Here is an 18,520-nt window from a genome sequence, read left to right on the forward strand (position 1 = left end):
TTTAACGAAGTCTGATTCACAAGCTGGCCACTTCTACCAACCATTTGGAAGAGATGGGCGCTAAATCAAATGGATAGATGATCTGTGATTTTGTACTCATATTGTTCGACTGACTGTCTAACTGTGCTTCAGATTTATTACAAGAAAATGCCAAAAGAATATAAAAGAAAAAAATACAGGTCATGGAAATTATACTGAAGAAAGTTTGAGACGTATAACAGAAGATGTCAGAAATAGTTCATTTGAAAACGGTGCCTGCCAGCTACCGTCCTGTTTTAATAAAATTATCTTGGGAGAGGACATAAATTCACGATCAGATTTACTTGAAATGATTTTGTCTCATGAGCTGTTGTGCAGAGGTCGATCGCACACCGCTACAAAGCAGTTCCTGTTGGAAAAGAAATGAAAAGTTTATAAAGTTTTTCAGAATTTGTAACTACAATATAAATAAATAAATGTAGCTGGAGCTAATTTTATCGTATGAGCTAGGAGAGAAAAGGAATTATTTATAATTTCAATAATTTATTCACTAAAAGACAACTCTGTTGCACCGGCACTAGTTACCTAAGTAACACTAGATGATAATCAAGAGTCAGAAGAACTGACGACAAATGTCCATCGCAGTTCGTGAAAAAATGATCAAACTGTTAAGACTACAATGTATACCAAAACACTTCCATATAACAACTTTAAAGTACTTCTATGGCCACACATGTGAAATACTTCTAAGCGTGATGTGAAATGGATTCTAGAAATAATCTAACAAGGAAAGTTCAATAAGATTTTTCTGGATCTGTGACCGCATTGCCGGCCTCTGTGGCCGAGCGGTTCTAGACGGTTCAGTCCGGAGCCGCACGACTGCTACGGTCACAGGTTCGAATCCTGCCTCGGGCATGGATGTCTCTAATGTCCGTAGGTTAGTTAGGTTTAAGTAGTTCTAAGCTCTAGGAGACTGATGACCTCAGATGTTAAGTCCCATAGTGTTCAGAGCCATTTGCACCATTTTGTGACCGCATTGTCAATATATATAAAACTACCGACGTTTCGGTCCCTGTTGCAAGTGACCTTCTTCAAACACCCTAAAAAGTTCGCATGCAACAGGGACTGAAACGTCGGTAGTTTTATATATATTGACAACGCGGTCACAAACCGAGAAAATTTTTTTTTTAATGTGACAATGGCCATGGAAGCCTACGTTTATATTTAACAAGAAAAGTATCTGGCTTCGAACAAACACAGTTACTCCACAACCCCGTGATGGATTTACCGGTAATATTCATTTATCTGGAAATCTCTGGAGTCGTCCATTAGAGGCCGCTGGGTATTCCAGGCCGAATTAGAACTTTGCCTGCCGCTACGCCAGCCGAGAGTGGTAGAGACGGTGCAGTGTGTACGTGAATTTGCATTTTGTGAAGTTATTAGTGAAGTGAAGCGTCAGAGGAGTCGGAAATTGGGAAACAACCTTGCTAATGTGTTGCCCATGGCTGAGATGAAGTTGCTACGAACTACTCTTCGGGACGATGGTGTTGTAGAAGATGACTCATTCGCGTTTTTTCTAGACGCCTATTATCGTGCAAAAATATTACCACCGGTTAGAAACGGATACAGTTTTAACAGTAACACATAATTACGATGCTAGTGATGATAATGACGCACACATTACTGCAAGCGGTAGTGATACAGCAAGTCCGAAAAGAGGCGATGGAAGCAGTAAAAGTGAATTCTAACTTTCTCCTGATAAGTAATTTAAACTCGAAACTGTCATCATGGTGTTTGATGACAACACACTGGAGAAGATATAAGAAAACATCGAAATGGATCGTGTATGGAACTATGATCACAGTCAGTTTAACTATGAGCTTTCCTCCAGAAGAACGCTCTCTCCATAAAAGGAGAGAGAAACTCTTTTTCGACGTTGCAATCAGTTAGTTAACAGTAACACACAGCTAAAAGATCGATGTTGCTGTATCAATGGACGGACGATTGGCAGACAAACTCAACATATGCTTCCGAGAACAAAATGGAGAATTTGGACCTCCTGTGTCAACGGCGTCCTCCATAAGTCTTCGCAGATGCAAATGTGAGCGGGAAGACGACGACATAACATCTGAAGAGGTTTTTTTCTGTCAGTTTTGAGTCCAAATTTGCCGACAGACTCATTAGTACTTTGTGAGTCCTGATCTGGACATAAGGATGAACAAGTAGTACTTGAAGTCTCTGGAGGAAAGGGTGTAGTTTTAGAAATCATTCCACCTAAAACGACAAAATCTGCACAATCTCTGGACGTGTATTTCTTCAAACAATATAAAATATATGCCAAGAGACTAACAGACTTTCTTAAGCTATGTTCTAGGAAAACTTAGCCAAAATTTAATGAAAGATCCTCTATCATGAAAATGCATTCTGTCATTTACAATAAATAATTACCAGAAGTATGGATACCGATGCTTCGTTAAGCATGGGAGAACGCTGGCTGTGATATTGATGAAACTGTGGACAACTTCAAAACTGTCACTGACGTGGCGTTCAGCACTGATATTATAGAATGTGTAGTTTGCGATATGATCAATTTACTTTTCTTCACTTTGCGTTTTGTAGGCATTCATAATGCTTCGAGCATTTTATTAAAAACCCTCACTTGCATTTATAGGTAAGGTACTTGATTGCGTTTGGCTTCTAGATTGACATCTGCAGTGACATCTAGGGCATGTGTGTAGAGTCTTGCAGAAAAACGACACTCTCCAGCACCTTGAGGTGTAAGTGATTGTCCTATAACCAAAATTTCATAAATATACTTTCGTTCGAACGCAAATACTTCCCTTGTAAGTCCTAATGCTTGCAGTATGGGGTCACAATCTTCTCAGAAACCAAGTTAAAAACAAAACTTTATAATTTCGCGTCTTGAAGACAGAGCTCCTCACTCTTTCACGTCTAAGCACCAAGGCTTCTACAGTATTTTTACAACTGTCGTACGTTTCCTTGTGCCACTGAGTAGTGAAATTAATAATGGTGGCAATAAATCGCTTCAAATATCAAGTATGTACAAATGTATTTAACTTTAGACTGATAGATGGATTCCCTTGCACATTTTAGAATCAGCTTGTATTTAATGAGTACTTGCATAGCTCTTTCATAACTTTTGTCATCAGCTATGGCATGTCTGAGCAAACGTTGTCAACTTCGTTCAAGATGCGGCTTTAGTGTTTGGAACACTGCGTATTACACTTACTTAAAGGTTTGGATAATACAGTATGCAATTTATCGATTTCTGGCGCATCTTACTGCGTTGTTTTGCACGACGACGGAACGCGTCGGCAAAGCTCAAATGAAATAAAGCAGAATCCGTTTAGTAAACAGCCTGTTAGTATTCGGGTAACACTTGAGTTTAGGAATGATACAGCAAAACTACCACGAGCTTTTGCTAGAGTTTTGAAACAGTTCATTTTGCAGTTTTCCAAAACTGCGGTCCATCAGATCCAGTAGTCTCATGTGGACGCAGAATTGCAAAGTACACTGATGTGCTCAACTTAAGGTCTAAAGTAACGTTCGCATGATATGTCACTGTCACGTGACATGGATCAACGAAACTTAGACCATATATCTACATCTACATTTATACTCCGCAAGCCACCCAACGGTGTGTGGCGGAGGGCACTTTACGTGTTACTGTCATTACCTCCCAGGCTACACCGCGATGCAGAGCGCCTCTCTTGCAGAGTCTGCCACTTGAGTTTACTAAACATCTCCGTAACCCTATCACGCTTACCAAATAACCATGTGACGAACCGCGCCGCTCTTCTTTGGATCTTCTCTATCTCTTCTGTCAACTCCACCAAGTACGGATCCCACACTGATGAGCAATACACAAGTATAGGTCGAACGAGTGTTTTGTAAGCCACCTGCTTTGTTGATGGATTACATTTTCTAAGGACTCTCCCAGTGAATCTCAACCTGGCACCCGCCTTACCAAAAATTAATTTTATATGATCATTCCACTTCAAATCGTTCCGTAGGTATACTCCCAGATATTTTACAGAAGTAACTGCTACCAGTGTTTGTTCCGCTATCATATAATCATACAATAAAGGATCCTTCTTTCTATGTATTCGCAATACATTACATTTGTCCATGTTAAGGGTCAGTTGCCACTCCCTGCACCAAGTGCCTATCCGCTGCAGATCTTCCTGCATTTCGCTGCAATTTTCTAATGCTGCAACTTTTCTGTATACTACAGCATCATCCGCGAAAAGCCACATAGAACTTCCGACACTATGACTAGGACTGTTAGATGGCTGGTTCAAATGGCTCTGAGCACTATGGGACTCAACATCTGTGGCCATTAGTCCCCTAGAACTTAAAACTACTTAAACCTAACTAACCTAAGGACATCACACACATCCATGCCCGAGGCAGGATTCGAACCTGCAACTGCAGCAGTCGCGCGGTTCCGGACTGAGCGCCTAGAACCCCGAGACCACCGCGGCCGGCCTGTTAGATGGTTCAGATGGCTCTGAGCACTATGGGACTTAACATCCGAGGTCATCAGTCCCCTAGAACCTAGAACTACTTAAACCTAACTAACCTAAGGACATCACACACATCCATGCCCGAGGCAGGATTCGAACCTGCGACCGTAGCGGTCGCGCGGTTCCAGACTGAAGCACCTAGAACCGACTAGGACTGTTACTGTATAGCACAGAAGATAAGTGAAAGGAACAGGATACACAATGCGAGGAACGGAAATGACACTCCTATTCAAAGACAATGATTACACTGAATCCATCGCAGTTTATGATTTTTCTCTGTTCACATGGTTGGGAAGGAGTTCTTATGTTACAGTTTTCTATTCCTCCACCAGTGTAGTCAACAACTGCTGGATGGTCCTCGGTACACGTGGACGTGCCACAATGTCCCTCCCCAACGTATCCCACATCTACTCGATATGACTTAAGTCGGGGGAACGGGTAAGCCAATCCATTCATCGAATATCCTCTCGTTCCAAGAGCTCCTGCGCCTGCGCTGTTCGATCCGATCGAGCGTTGTTTTCCATAAAAATGAAGTCAGGGCCGGATGCACCACTGAAAAGACGTGCATGGAGAGGGAGTACAGTGTCTCAATAAGGTCGACCAGTGAGTGTATCATGTTCAAAAACTTGGAGGTCAATATGGTCATGCAACATTATGCTTCTTCACACTATAACACGTGGATCACCAATACGATCATGTCCCTGGGTGCGTTAGGTAGCCGCGTAGTGGGAACACGTCATCCACTGAGCGCGAGCAATGGAGGACAATTCTTTGAGGATGCCAGCCACACGAACTGCCTCACGAAACTATCAGTCAAACAGCTGTCGACAAAAGAGCCCCGAAATGGCGCATTCAGGCAGTCTGTGACGAAGTGCAACCATAGTCTCTACTGTTACACACAAACTCAGAAACTACTTTAATGCTTCTCCGCTAACAGTCTAAACGCTCAGTAACTTCGCGTAGGTTTAAGATAACTCAAAGCTCAACGAGTTCTGAAAGGATTTTTTCTGAAAGTACGAATTTTCCATACAAGTCCTTGGAATTTGGCATTTGTCAGGATGAGTTACGTGTTTGTGATTTGGAGGACAGCCTACAGTCGCCGGGACAGTTGCAGTCGTAGCTGTAACATTCTACTTGGGTGACTAATAATCTTTAGTGACCTTCAGACATAAATCTGACGTACTCGTTTAATAACTGTGGTGCACAGTCGGCGCGGTTGCCAGGTGCAATCTACTCTCCTTCTCCTCCTCACAGCTTCCGTGGCGTCGCGCCAAGTCCCTCTCGCGGTCGCGGCCAGAACACACGCAGTCTGTGCCCCGTGCGGCACGCGAGACAAATTACGCGACGTATTACTCTGCAGATTTTCCCGGAATCGTTAATTGGCCGACCCGGCTTAATTCGCTGCACTACTAAACTTATAAAATCAATAAAAAGAGTCGTCAGCCTCGCATGGAGCCGGGAGTGAGGGTAGAAATTTTCACTACATTCGAGGGGCGTTCGAAAAGTCCGTGCAAAAATAAAAACTACTTCCGTGTTTGGGGTAAACCATTTTTATTTTTCGACGTAGTGTCCTTTTAGACTTATTACACTTCGTCCAACGCTGTTCTAATTTGTTGATCCCTTCCGAATAATAGGAATTGTCCAAGTCTGCATAATGTCTATTAGTTGCTGCAGTCACCTCCTCGTTTGAATAAAATCTTTGTCTCGACAGCCATTTCTTCAAGTTGGGGAACAAATAGTAGTCCGAGGGAGCCAAGTCTGGAGAAGAGGGGGGGATGCGAAACGAGTTGCAACCCTATTTCCATTACTTTTGCGACCACAACTGCTGAGGTGTGTGCTGGTGCATTGTCGTGATGGAAAAGGACTTACTTGTTGTCCAATTGCCGGCGTTATTCTTGCGACTCGGTTTTCAAACGGTCCCATAACTATGAATACTATGCACCTGTAATACATTTACCCTTTTCCAGATAGTCGATGAGGATTATACCTTGCGGATCCCGAAAGACAATCGCCATAACCTTTCCGGCCAAATGACTGGTCTTCGCCTTTTTTGGCGCAGATTCTCCCCTGGTAATCCATTGTTTAGATTGTTGTTTAGTCTCAGGAGTATAGTAATGTATCCATGTTTCATCTACAGTGACGAAACGATGCTTAAAGTACTGTAGATTCTTCCTGAACAGTTGCAAACCATCCTTGCAACACTTCACACGATTCCGCTTTTGGTTAAGCGTGAGCGATCGCGGAACCCATCTTGCGGATAGCTTTCTCATGTCCAAATGTTAACGAAAAATATAATGTACCCGTTCATTCGAGATGCCCACAGCACTAGCAATCTCATGCACCTTAACTCTTCTGTCATCCACCACCATATCATGGATTTTATCAATGATTTCTGGAATCATAACCTCCACTTCTTCCAAATGGCCACTCCGAAAATTTTGAAACCACTTATAAACTGTTCTAATCGAAGGTGCAGAGTCACCGTAATGTTTATGAAGCTTCTCTTGAGTCTCCTGAGGCGGTTTGCCTTTCATAAAGTAATGTTTAATCACCACACGAAATTCTTCTTCGTCCATTTTTTGACAATCACTCGACTTCCTTGAATTACACGAATGCCAATCACAAAGCAATAGACCGATATGGCTTAAACGTGGTATGCGTTTATTCCAAAGATGCTACTAACTGAACATGACCTCGATATGGGCCGGTGGTGCCATCTCTCGGACTTTGCACGGACTTTTGAAGCGCCCCTCGTATATACCGCTAATGAGGATCCTATTTCAGAAAGATATCGAGATCCTTCCATTGGAGTGGAAAGTATTTCTCGCTAGCTTTTTGTGCATCACCTGCATATGAATCCTAACGACTTCCACTGACAATCTATGCAACACCAAAACAGGAGTGCAGATCAACGTCAACTGGTCAAAAGACACAGAAACATCACAGCTGAACTTTCTACAGAAAAAATAATTTACAGATTTCAATTAAACCTCAACAAGCCTACCACTTTTATGCAGCACCATCTCCAGTTAGCTCGGTGCTCCACGAGGTTTCTGCATATCGAGAACTACTCGCTCACTAAATCGCACTACTCGCCAAGAGAACTGGAAATGTCTCAATCAGAATTGCAGGGCCGCACACTGAAGTGGCCTGGGACTTTACGGGTTTAAAACATTGTTGTATTTTGCCTGCATATGCGGTTTCCACAAAATGCAGAAACGAGCGGATCGGACTGCTCAAGCACTACTGGCGTCCACCCATATCTTCAACTCTGCGTCCTCTGTCACACAACACATACACTCAGTACTCTGCATACGGCATGTGCAGCACCATCAGCAACAACTAATAAAAACGACAAGGTCGCTACCAGGTTGACAATACGGAATAAACAAATCTATGTCAGGACAGGGCAGTTTTTATTATAATTGTTACACCCTACCTATAATAAGTTTGGATTAACTTTGCAGAAGCACTATATCCACTAGCTGGCTGAGAAAGTGAAGTAGCCAGATGTAAGGAGGAAACGGAATGAAATTTAATGGTTTCAAAGGGCATGCGTTGTTATTTCAGTGATGACAAAATCGAGTCCAATCACAAATAACTTGTCAGTGTGAGTCAACTAATCACTACGACCTCGCGCCTCCTCTGGCCTGGATGCGTGTACTGATTCGGTTGGGAAACGTGCCATAAAGCCGCTGTGTACCCTCTTGAGGGAAGCTGGCCCACAACTGTGGTATTTGATCATTGATATCCTGGATACTGATATTGAGGCGGAGTCGATGTCCGAAATAGTCGCACACATATTCAATTGATGACGGATCTGGGGTTGTTGGTGGCCACAGGAATACATCAACATCAAGCAGAAGTTCGTTGATACATACAGGCCATGTGTGGACGAGCATAGTCCTGCTGAATCATGGCACCTCCATAGTGCCACATAACAGTATCACAAGAGGACGCAGTATGTCCTTGACGTACAGTTGTGCCATCAGACTTTCCTCAGTCACAGCCAGCCGTGACCTGAAGTCGTACACGATGACTCCCTATACCATGACACCAGTAGTAGCACTGCTGTGTGTCTTTAAAACTTTGGGAGAATGAGACGTCTCCCCAAGTCACTCCTATGCTCACCGACTACATAATTCAGGTTAGTGCAGAACCGAGATTCATCGCTGTCTTGTGACAGCCAGAGCGAGAGCACCAGCAGCAGCGAGTGCTGTTTGTATGAAGCGTTTATTTTGCATTTTGTTTACGACCTTCCACTAAGGAAGGGATTCTATTTGTGTTTATCTGCTCTGCATAGTAACTAACAGTTCTTGATAAAACTTTACGTAGTTTTCGTGTTAGATTTCTTAGTGTTTTCTTGATCGTTTAGAACAGAAAGCGCCCTAAAACCGTCTTTTGTTTGTTTCGCGGCCGTTAGCCACTAGTCACTTGAATCAGCAGTTGTCTTGTGACAGCCAGAGCGAGAGCACCAGCAGCAGCGAGTACTGTTTGTATAAAGCGTTTTTGTACTTATTTGCTGCGCTTAGCTTTTAAATAGTTTTTCTGTGAAAACCTAGCGTAGTTTTCGCGTCTCGTATTTCAGTGAGTGTTTCTTGATTATCAGAGTAGCTCATCAGAAGATTATCTTGGGAATTTGTCACCGTATAGAGTAGGGTAAACATAGTCATGTGTAGGGACTGTGGTTGTTGTGAGCGGACGCAAGGAGAATTGGCCACTCTTCGGGGGCAGGTGGAGGCTTTGTCTGTTAGGCTCATCGAGCTCGAGGCGCAGGCGTCGGCTCGTAGTGGCGTTGGGGCAACTGTGGTGAGACCTATGCCTACTTCGGTGGCCTTGGAATCACATGGAACCCCTGATGTCGCTGCGTCTTCCGGCAGTGAGCATCTTACCGGTCAGCCATCACTCCAGGGTGAATGGCGGACAGTGGTGGGCTCGCGCGTGCCTGGCCGAAAGGCGAAGGTGGGATCTGGCCGCGTGGCAGCTGCCTTACCCCTTTCCAACAGGTACGGGGTGCTTCCTAGTGGTGATGACATCGTTTCCGAGCCACCACAGGATGCCTCGCCTGTTGGGCCAGTGGCCGATTCTCCGGCAAGGTCCCGACAGCCACAGAGGGCGGGCCTATTAGTTATAGGGAGCTCCAACGTTAGGCGGGTTATGGAGCCCCTCAGGAAAATAGCGGGTAGGTCGGGGAAGAATGCCAGTGTGCACTCGGTGTGCTTGCCGGGGGGTCTCGTCCGTAATGTGGAGGAGGCCCTTCCGGCAGCTATTGAACGCACTGGGTGTGACCGGCTGCAGATAGTAGCACATGTCGGAACGAATGACGCCTGCCGCTTGGGTTCTGAGGCCATCCTTGGTTCCTTCCGGCGGCTGGCTGATTTGGTGAAGACAACCAGCATCGCACGCGGAGTGCAAGCTGAGCTTAATATCTGCAGCATAGTGCCCAGAGTCGATCGCGGTCCTCTGGTTTGGAGCCGTGTGGAGGTCTAAACCAGAGGCTCAGACGACTCTGCGACTATAATGGTTGCAAATTCATCGACCTCCGTTATTGGGTGGAGAACTGTAGGGCCCCCCTAGACAGGTCAGGCGTGCACTACACACCGGAAGCAGCTACTAGGGTAGCAGAGTACGTGTGGCGTGCACACGGGGGTTTTTTAGGTTAGAGGGACCCCCCCCTTGGGCGAAACGATAAAATACCTGACGGCTTACCAGAGAGGACATTATCATCGTTGATAAAGAACGTCCGTCCTCAGAGACCAAAAACAGGAAAAGTTAACGTAATATTGGTAAACTGCAGGAGTATCCAGGGCAAGGTTCCTGAATTAGTATCTCTTATTGAAGGAAATAGTGCGCATATAGTATTAGGAACGGAAAGTTGGTTAAAACCGGAAGTGAACAGTAACGAAATCCTAGACACAGAATGGAATATATACCGCAAGGATAGGATAAACGCCAATGGTGGAGGAGTATTTATAGCAGTAAAGAATTCAATAATATCCAGTGAAGTTATTAGCGAATGCGAATGTGAAATAATCTGGGTTAAGTTAAGTATCAAAGGTGGGTCAGATATGATAGTCGGATGCTTCTATAGACCACCTGCATCAGCAACCGTAGTAGTTGAGCGCCTCAGAGAGAACCTGCAGAACGTCGTGAAGAAGTTTCGTGATCATACTATTGTAATAGGGGGAGACTTCAATCTACCAGGTATAGAATGGGATAGTCACACAATCAGAACTGGAGCCAGGGACAGAGACTCTTGTGACATTATCCTGACTGCCTTGTCCGAGAATTACTTCGAGCAGATAGTTAGAGAACCAACTCGTGAAGCTAACGTTTTAGACCTCATAGCAACAAATAGACCGGAACTTTTCGACTCCGTGAATGTAGAAGAGGGTATCAGTGATCATAAGTCAGTGGTTGCATCAATGACTACAAGTGTAATAAGAAATGCCAAGAAAGGAAGGAAAATATATTTGCTTAACAAGAGTGATAGGGCACAAATCGCAGAATATCTGAGTGACCACCATCAAACGTTCATTTCTGAGGAAGAGGATGTGGAACAAAAATGGAAAAAATTCAGAAACATCGTCCAGTACGCCTTAGATAAGTTCGTACCGACTAAGGTCCAAAGCGAGGGGAAAGATCCACCGTGGTATAACAATCATGTACGAAAGGTACTACGGAAACAAAGAAAGCTTCATCATAGGTTTAAGAGTAGTCGAATCATAGCTGATAAGGAAAAGCTGAACGAAGCGAAAAAGAGCGTAAAGAGAGCAATGAGAGAAGCATTCAACGAATTCGAACATAAAACATTGGCAAACAATCTAAACAAGAACCCTAAAAAGTTTTGGTCATATGTAAAATCGGTAAGCGGATCTAAATCCCCTATTCAGTCACTCGTTGACCACGATGGCACCGAAACAGAGGACGACCGAAGAAAGGCAGAAATACTGAATTCAGTGTTCCGAAACTGTTTCACTGCGGAAAATCGTAACACGGTCCCTGACTTCAGCCGTCGCACGGACGCCAAAATGGAAAATATTGAAATAAACGATATCGAAATTGAAAAACAACTGCTATCACTTAGTAGCGGAAAAGCATCCGGACCAGACGAGATACCCTTAAGATTCTACAGTGATTATGCTAAAGAACTTGCCCCCTTTCTATCAGCAATTTATCGTAGATCGCTGGAAGAACGTAAAGTACCTAGCGACTGGAAGAAAGCGCAGGTCGTTCCCATTTTCAAGAAGGGTCATAAATCAGATGCGAATAATTATAGGCCTATTTCGCTTACGTCAATCTGTTGTAGAATAATGGAACATGTTTTGTGTTCTCGTATTATGACGTTCTTAGATAATACAAATCTCCTTCATCATAACCAACATGGATTCCGCAAACAGAGATCATGTGAAACTCAGTTCGCCCTATTTGCCCAAGAAATTCACAGTGCCGTAGACACTGGCGAGCAGATTGATGCCGTATTCCTGGACTTCAGGAAGGCATTTGATACGGTTCCGCACTTACGTTTAGTGAAAAAATTACGAGCTTACGGAATATCGGACCAGGTTTGTGATTGGATTCAGGATTTCCTAGAAGAAAGAACACAACATGTCATTCTTAACGGTTCAAAATCTGCAGATGTAGAGGAAAATTCGGGAGTACCGCAGGGAAGCGTGATAGGACCTTTATTGTTTACAATATACATAAATGACTTAGTTGACAACATCGGTAGCTCCGTGAGGCTATTTGCAGGTGACACGGTTGTCTACAAGAAAGTAGCAACATCAGAAGACTCGTACGTACTCCAGGAGGACCTGCAGAGGATTAATGCATGGTGCGACAGCTGGCAGCTTTCCCTAAACGTAGATAAATGTAATATAATGCGCATACATAGGGGCAGAAATCCATTCCAGTACGATTGTGCCATAGGTGGTAAATCATTGGAAGCGGTAACGACCGTAAAATACTTAGGAGTTACTATCCGGAGCGATCTGAAGTGGAATGATCACATAAAAGAAATAGTGGGAAAAGCAGGCGCCAGGTTGAGATTCATAGGAAGAATTCTAAGAAAATGTGACTCATCGACGAAAGAAGTAGCTTACAAAACGCTTGTTCGTCCGATTCTTGAGTATTGCTCATCAGTATGGGACCCTTACCAGGTTGGATTAATAGAAGAGATAGACATGATCCAGCGAAAAGCAGCGCGATTCGTCATGGGGACATTTAGTCAGCGCGAGAGCGTTACGGAGATGCTGAACAAGCTCCAGTGGCGGACACTTCAAGAAAGGCGTTACGCAATACGGAGAGGTTTATTATCGAAATTACGAGAGAGCACATTCCGGGAAGAGATGGGCAACATATTACTACCGCCCACATATATCTCGCGTAATGATCACAACGAAAAGATCCGAGAAATTAGAGCAAATACGGAGACTTACAAGCAGTCGTTCTTCCCACGCACAATTCGTGAATGGAACAGGGAAGGGGGGATCAGATAGTGGTACAATAAGTACCCTCCGCCACACACCGTAAGGTGGCTCGCGGAGTATAGATGTAGATGTAGATGTAGATGTAAATACGTAATGACGCCATTCATCAGCAGTCCATGTTTTCCGATCATGGTACCACTCCAAAAGCAGCCGTTTGTATTGTGGTGTTAACGGAAGCCTTGGCATGGGGCGCTAATTCCATAGTGAGGCTTCTGATCGTCTCCGGCCAATGGTGACGGAAGATACAGAAAGCTACCGGAAGTCCGTTACTTGTTCTCGGTTGGGAGGCGCTGATGTGAAGGGGTTACGATCCGCTTGGTGCACATACGCCGATCCTGCCGTGTAGTGGCCGCATGTGGTCGACTGGAACTTGAACGAGAAGTATGACTGACCTCACATTTCCATGCAGTCCAACATTGACTACTATCACATCCGAATGCCCCACAAATCTGGATATTCCATGATTCCACCAGGTGTCTAAATGGAGACACGCAATGAAGTCCCTTTCAGACTCTGTCAGGTACTGATTACGTTGTGTAAAATCTCCGTGTCCTTTAAATTGATAACATCTGACGCTGTTCACTCCCTTACATACTCTACCGAGCTCAGTAACCGCACTAAATACGATTAACACTGATGCACTGTGGAAGCAGTTACACATGTCACATAGAATTGCAAATACAATCATACCTACCGAGGGCATGTAGATGTCTCAATTTTACATTGATATCCGTCCGAGTGTCCAGGGTGCTTAACTTTTTGGCAGTCAGTGTACTCGGAAATCTTACGCTACCGTTACTTACACTAAAATGGCAAGGCAACGAATTGTTCCTGAATAGGAAGAAACCGACGCCAGTGGACCAAGGTAAATGATACACAATATCTCCTCAGTGTTATCCAGCACTATTGTCATGCATATATGCCAGCTTGCGAGTATTGCGGGAAAAGGTTGGGGCGTGTGCCCAGGACGAAGTGCTTTCGAAAGCAGTAAGCAGTATCGTCTGCTGACTAGTTTGTCTAACAGACGTCTCGGCTAACCATTCAGTGAGCGGTACCGCCTTCCATGATAGTTCACCTTTTAACGTATTTTTTATAGTAACTGCAGCTTAAGAAGTACTTAATCTTTCCAGATAAATTGGTGGGAGACCGAATCCAATTTCCTGGATGTCTTCAATTTAGGAAGCAGTTTTCGAGGGACAGTTCATAAACAGTGCACAGGCAGGTCCTACTGTGGGTTGTTTGACGTAACAATTGTGAAAATTACGTCGGATGTAGTTGGGGGCTTGAGGAAGAAGCACGTCTTTTTGTAGAGGTTGAACTGGACCCTGCAGGCCTATTGTGACTGTTGAAGACCAGAGGTCATACATCAAGATCGAAACTTTACGCGACAAAAACTCAACAGAAATCCACGGTGCGTTAAGTGAAGATTGTGGTGAGTTTACAGCGGACCATAGGACAATTTCACTTTGCGTTAATCGTTTTCATGGTGGTCATATAAGCATAGACGTAATCCAGGACTCGGAAGGCCAAAAACGTCAACAGATGTACCAAGTGTGAAACTTGTGATAGATGCTCTTGAAGAAGATTACAGTGCGACTTTTGAGAAGCTCTCTGAAGCCACAGGAATTCTCCAGACATCAGTATTCCGTATTCTGAAAAATTATTTGAAGAAGAGAAAAATTTCTGCGAGATGGGTTCCACACTGTTTGACTGCTGAACAGAAACAGAAACTCCCGGACGTTGCAACCTTACTTAAACGATTCCACCGTGAAGGTCAAGGATTCTTGTATCAAATTGTCGCTATTGATGAAATGTGGATTGGACACTTTGAACCGGAACTGAAATCGAGGTCCAGTGAGTGGAGAGCTGCAGATTCTCTGCTTCGAAAAGAATTTCGACCGTTCAATCACAGCTCAAGCAAATGATCATTTTTGCTGATGATCAGCAAGGAATTATCATGATAGATAGAGTACCATGTGGAACAAGTATCACAGCGGTGTATTATCGTAACTTCATGCAAAAGCTGCGCAGAAAAATGCACAAAACCCGACCTCAGTTACTCAAGGCTGGGCCACTCATTTTCCACGACAACGCTCACCCGAATGTCAGCGATGTTGTAACCCAAAGACTGCCCGAATACGGATGGAAAGCGTTGCCGCAACCTCCCTGTAGCAAGGACATGAGTCCACCAGACTTCAACTTGCTCTCGAAGTAGACAGCACCTCTGCATGGGCGTCGTTATATTTATCTGGAAGAGCTTTCCACCACCGCTACCCGAGCCATTCGACAAGTGAAGAGAAGTGGAGTCCTGAATGACTTCCGAGACGTTGCGATTCAGTCATATAAAAGCAGGGAGACGATGTTGAAGGACTGTAAAGAGATATTGAAAAGACTTTTTATGCATTATTTATGAAACGTGCCTCGTAATATTTAATAGGACATCCATAATTTAAATGTAGGGCTCTGACTCACTGATCCAGTTTCTGGTGGACTCTGATATTTTCTTAGGCGGAAAAGACTGTTGAGTTCCAACAATCATGCAATCAAAAGCTGCCGGTAATTCCCCTCGGACCACGTTCCACCTGTCCCCTGAAAAAGAGCTGTTGCGACTCCAGAAAGCCTCGACCAGCCTGCCTGGCTAATACTATAGATTAGAATAGATGTACTTACCGTTCCATGGATCCACAGTGAAGAGATTCTTACGGATGTAGAACATAACATGAAACAAGAATACACAATACATATTTGCAAAGAAAAGAAATATGTGCTAATGTACTCTCCACAGATCCTCGCGAATGTCAAATAACTTTAAACATATTCACGCCAACCTACGGACGGAGAAACGATCATCATAATAAAATAATGGAAATCAGATGTTGTTCGGAAAGCTATAGGTGTTCTTTTTTCCACGCGCTGTTCGAGAGCGGAGTAATAGAGAATTATTGTGAACGTCGTTCGATGAACCTTCCGCCGGGCACTTAAGTGTGATTTGCAGAGTATGTATGTAGATGTAAATGTAAATGTAGATATTTGTATCATTTGCAAACCAAATAAACTCGACATCTGGTAATGCAACTGGTCAAACCGATTTTCCACATTCACGACAAAGCTGTGAGATGAAGTTCTATATCCGTTCGTTCTATTACCTGTTGCCACTTTCCACCTCTCTTTGCTTTCCTCCCTCCTTAACCTATCCATATCTTTCCTAGCCTTATCCAATCCAGCCTGAAGGGCAATAATTTTTCCCTCCTTCTTGACTACTTTCCTGTCTCTATATACTCCACGAAACCACTAAAGAGCTTCATTTACTTCTCCAATTCTCTTGCCCTTTCAGTCATCTCAATGGAGAAAACTGCAACATCCATTATACATTATCCACCATACATCATCCACCATCTATCACTCGTCAAACACGAGCATACATCACGTCATATAACTAATAACTCTACCGCAAGTCCGGCACTTTCCACTCGTGGTAAAATAATAATGTAGTAAAGAATAAGTCAGTCAAATTACTGATAAACTAGAAAACACGTTTACAAAAGACAGGCCTATATGCAAGTGTATGTAAACAAACTACTTGTCCAAAGCTTTTGCAATTAATAATTTAAAATTTACAATATCTTCCGGATATATGAAATAAATAATAAAGGGATTCACTCTGCTCAAACTGATGAAAACAAAAAAAATCAACAAGACTCCCCAACTTCATTGCGCCAAAGCGTAAACAAAAATACGACTGCAATCCAAGTTTACGATCTTTTCTCGCTTCCTGGAGTAATATGTAGAGGAAAGTGAATCCTTTAACAGTAAGCTTAAACCCCCCACAAATATACATAGTTATTGAGTAATCTGTATTAAACTAACCGTTATCACAATCTAAATAACTTATTTTTACGAAGCACAAAACTCCTTCCCACTTCTGCATCCGTTTGCACGTCATCCATGAGCGTAACCATACCACCAGGCAGAATTCTTGCTTCTTCCGTATTTTGAAGATAACTCGATGATCACCAAGGATCACAGACAACCGTCCTCAGAGATATCCTTGAAAACACCACTTCCACTTCAGTGGGCGCAAGGCAGGCCACGTGCAGCCAGCGAGGGCTGCCAGAAGACTTCCAATTTCACGACCTGCAAACCACTTTGCGAAATTATATGACAACCTGCCTTGCAGCCAGTTAGACTTAGGACCGGAATTCAGCAATGCCACTGGCCATTTCCCACTCACAATAGCAATACTCCTCAGCAAGGAGCTGCTATCTGCCATGGCTTTACAAAGTTTATTTCCAACGGGGGCTGGAAACACCTGGGAACATTACTCTGCCTTGAGTCAGTATAGCAGGCCCTGATCACAAACCATTTAGGAGGATTACCAAAATACCGTCCATCGTCTCTAGACAGAACAAAGCCGCTTTTACCCTGCTACCTGAAACGACTAGGTCCACAACAGGCGAAGAACGAGACCAAGTTGATTGCTGGAGTAATCGTTTAATATAAGAGATCTTAACAATTTCAATAAATTTTGTCTGAAAGAAAGTACAATGTTAGTTTAGTCCACAGAACTTTAAAGCGGTTTCTGAAGACCACAAACCTTCAGACTAATGATGTTCAGAGTTGACTTTTAGATTAGGAGAAATACTGAGTCTTTTAAAATGTTAAATCCTCACATGTTACGTAATCCTCCTGGTAAAAAAGAAGAGAATATCTAGTAATTTCTGTTATCATCAGTTACAAGTAAGTTTTAAGCCTAGAGGAACTACAATTTTTTGCACCGTACTAGATACTTATATAACAGAGTTTATAATGTTATGAGCAGTGTCTGAACATGATTACACCCTGATATTCTGGCTACAGCTTGTGCGACATTGTCAACAGAACTGACAAAGATAGTTTATCTATTACAGAACTGGGTTCTGCCTACTTTTTTCAAAATACAGAACGTAATTTTCGTCTGCCTCCTTGAGATATCAATGTTGCTGCAAATGGCAAGCTACCAAATCAGTTCAGACGAGGGAAATATGAATCAAACAAACTCAAAAATTGTTCAAATGTGTGTGAAATCTTATGGGACTTAACTGCTAAGGTCATCAGTCCCTAAGCATACACACTATTTAACCTAAATTATCCTAAGGACAAACACACACACCCATGCCCGAGGGAGGACTCGAACCTCCGCGGGGATCAGCCGCACAGTCCATGACTGCAGCGCATTAGACCGCTCGGCTAATCCCGCGCAGCCGGCCGCTGTGGCCGAGCGGTTCTAGGCGCTTCAGTCCGGAACCGCGCTGCTGCTACGGTCGCAGGTTCGAATACTGCCTCGGGCATGGTTGTGTGTGATGTCTTTAGGTTAGTTAGGTTTACGTAGGTATAAGTCTAGGGGACTGATGACCCCAGATGTTAAGTCCCATAGTGCTTAGAGCTATTTGAACCATTTTAATCCCGCGCCGCGAATAAAACAAACTATTAGTTCCGGTTAGAAATGACAGATTGCTACACCATAAA

Source organism: Schistocerca piceifrons, chromosome X, assembly GCF_021461385.2.
Source record: "Schistocerca piceifrons isolate TAMUIC-IGC-003096 chromosome X, iqSchPice1.1, whole genome shotgun sequence".
Taxonomy (NCBI): Eukaryota; Metazoa; Arthropoda; class Insecta; order Orthoptera; family Acrididae; genus Schistocerca; species Schistocerca piceifrons.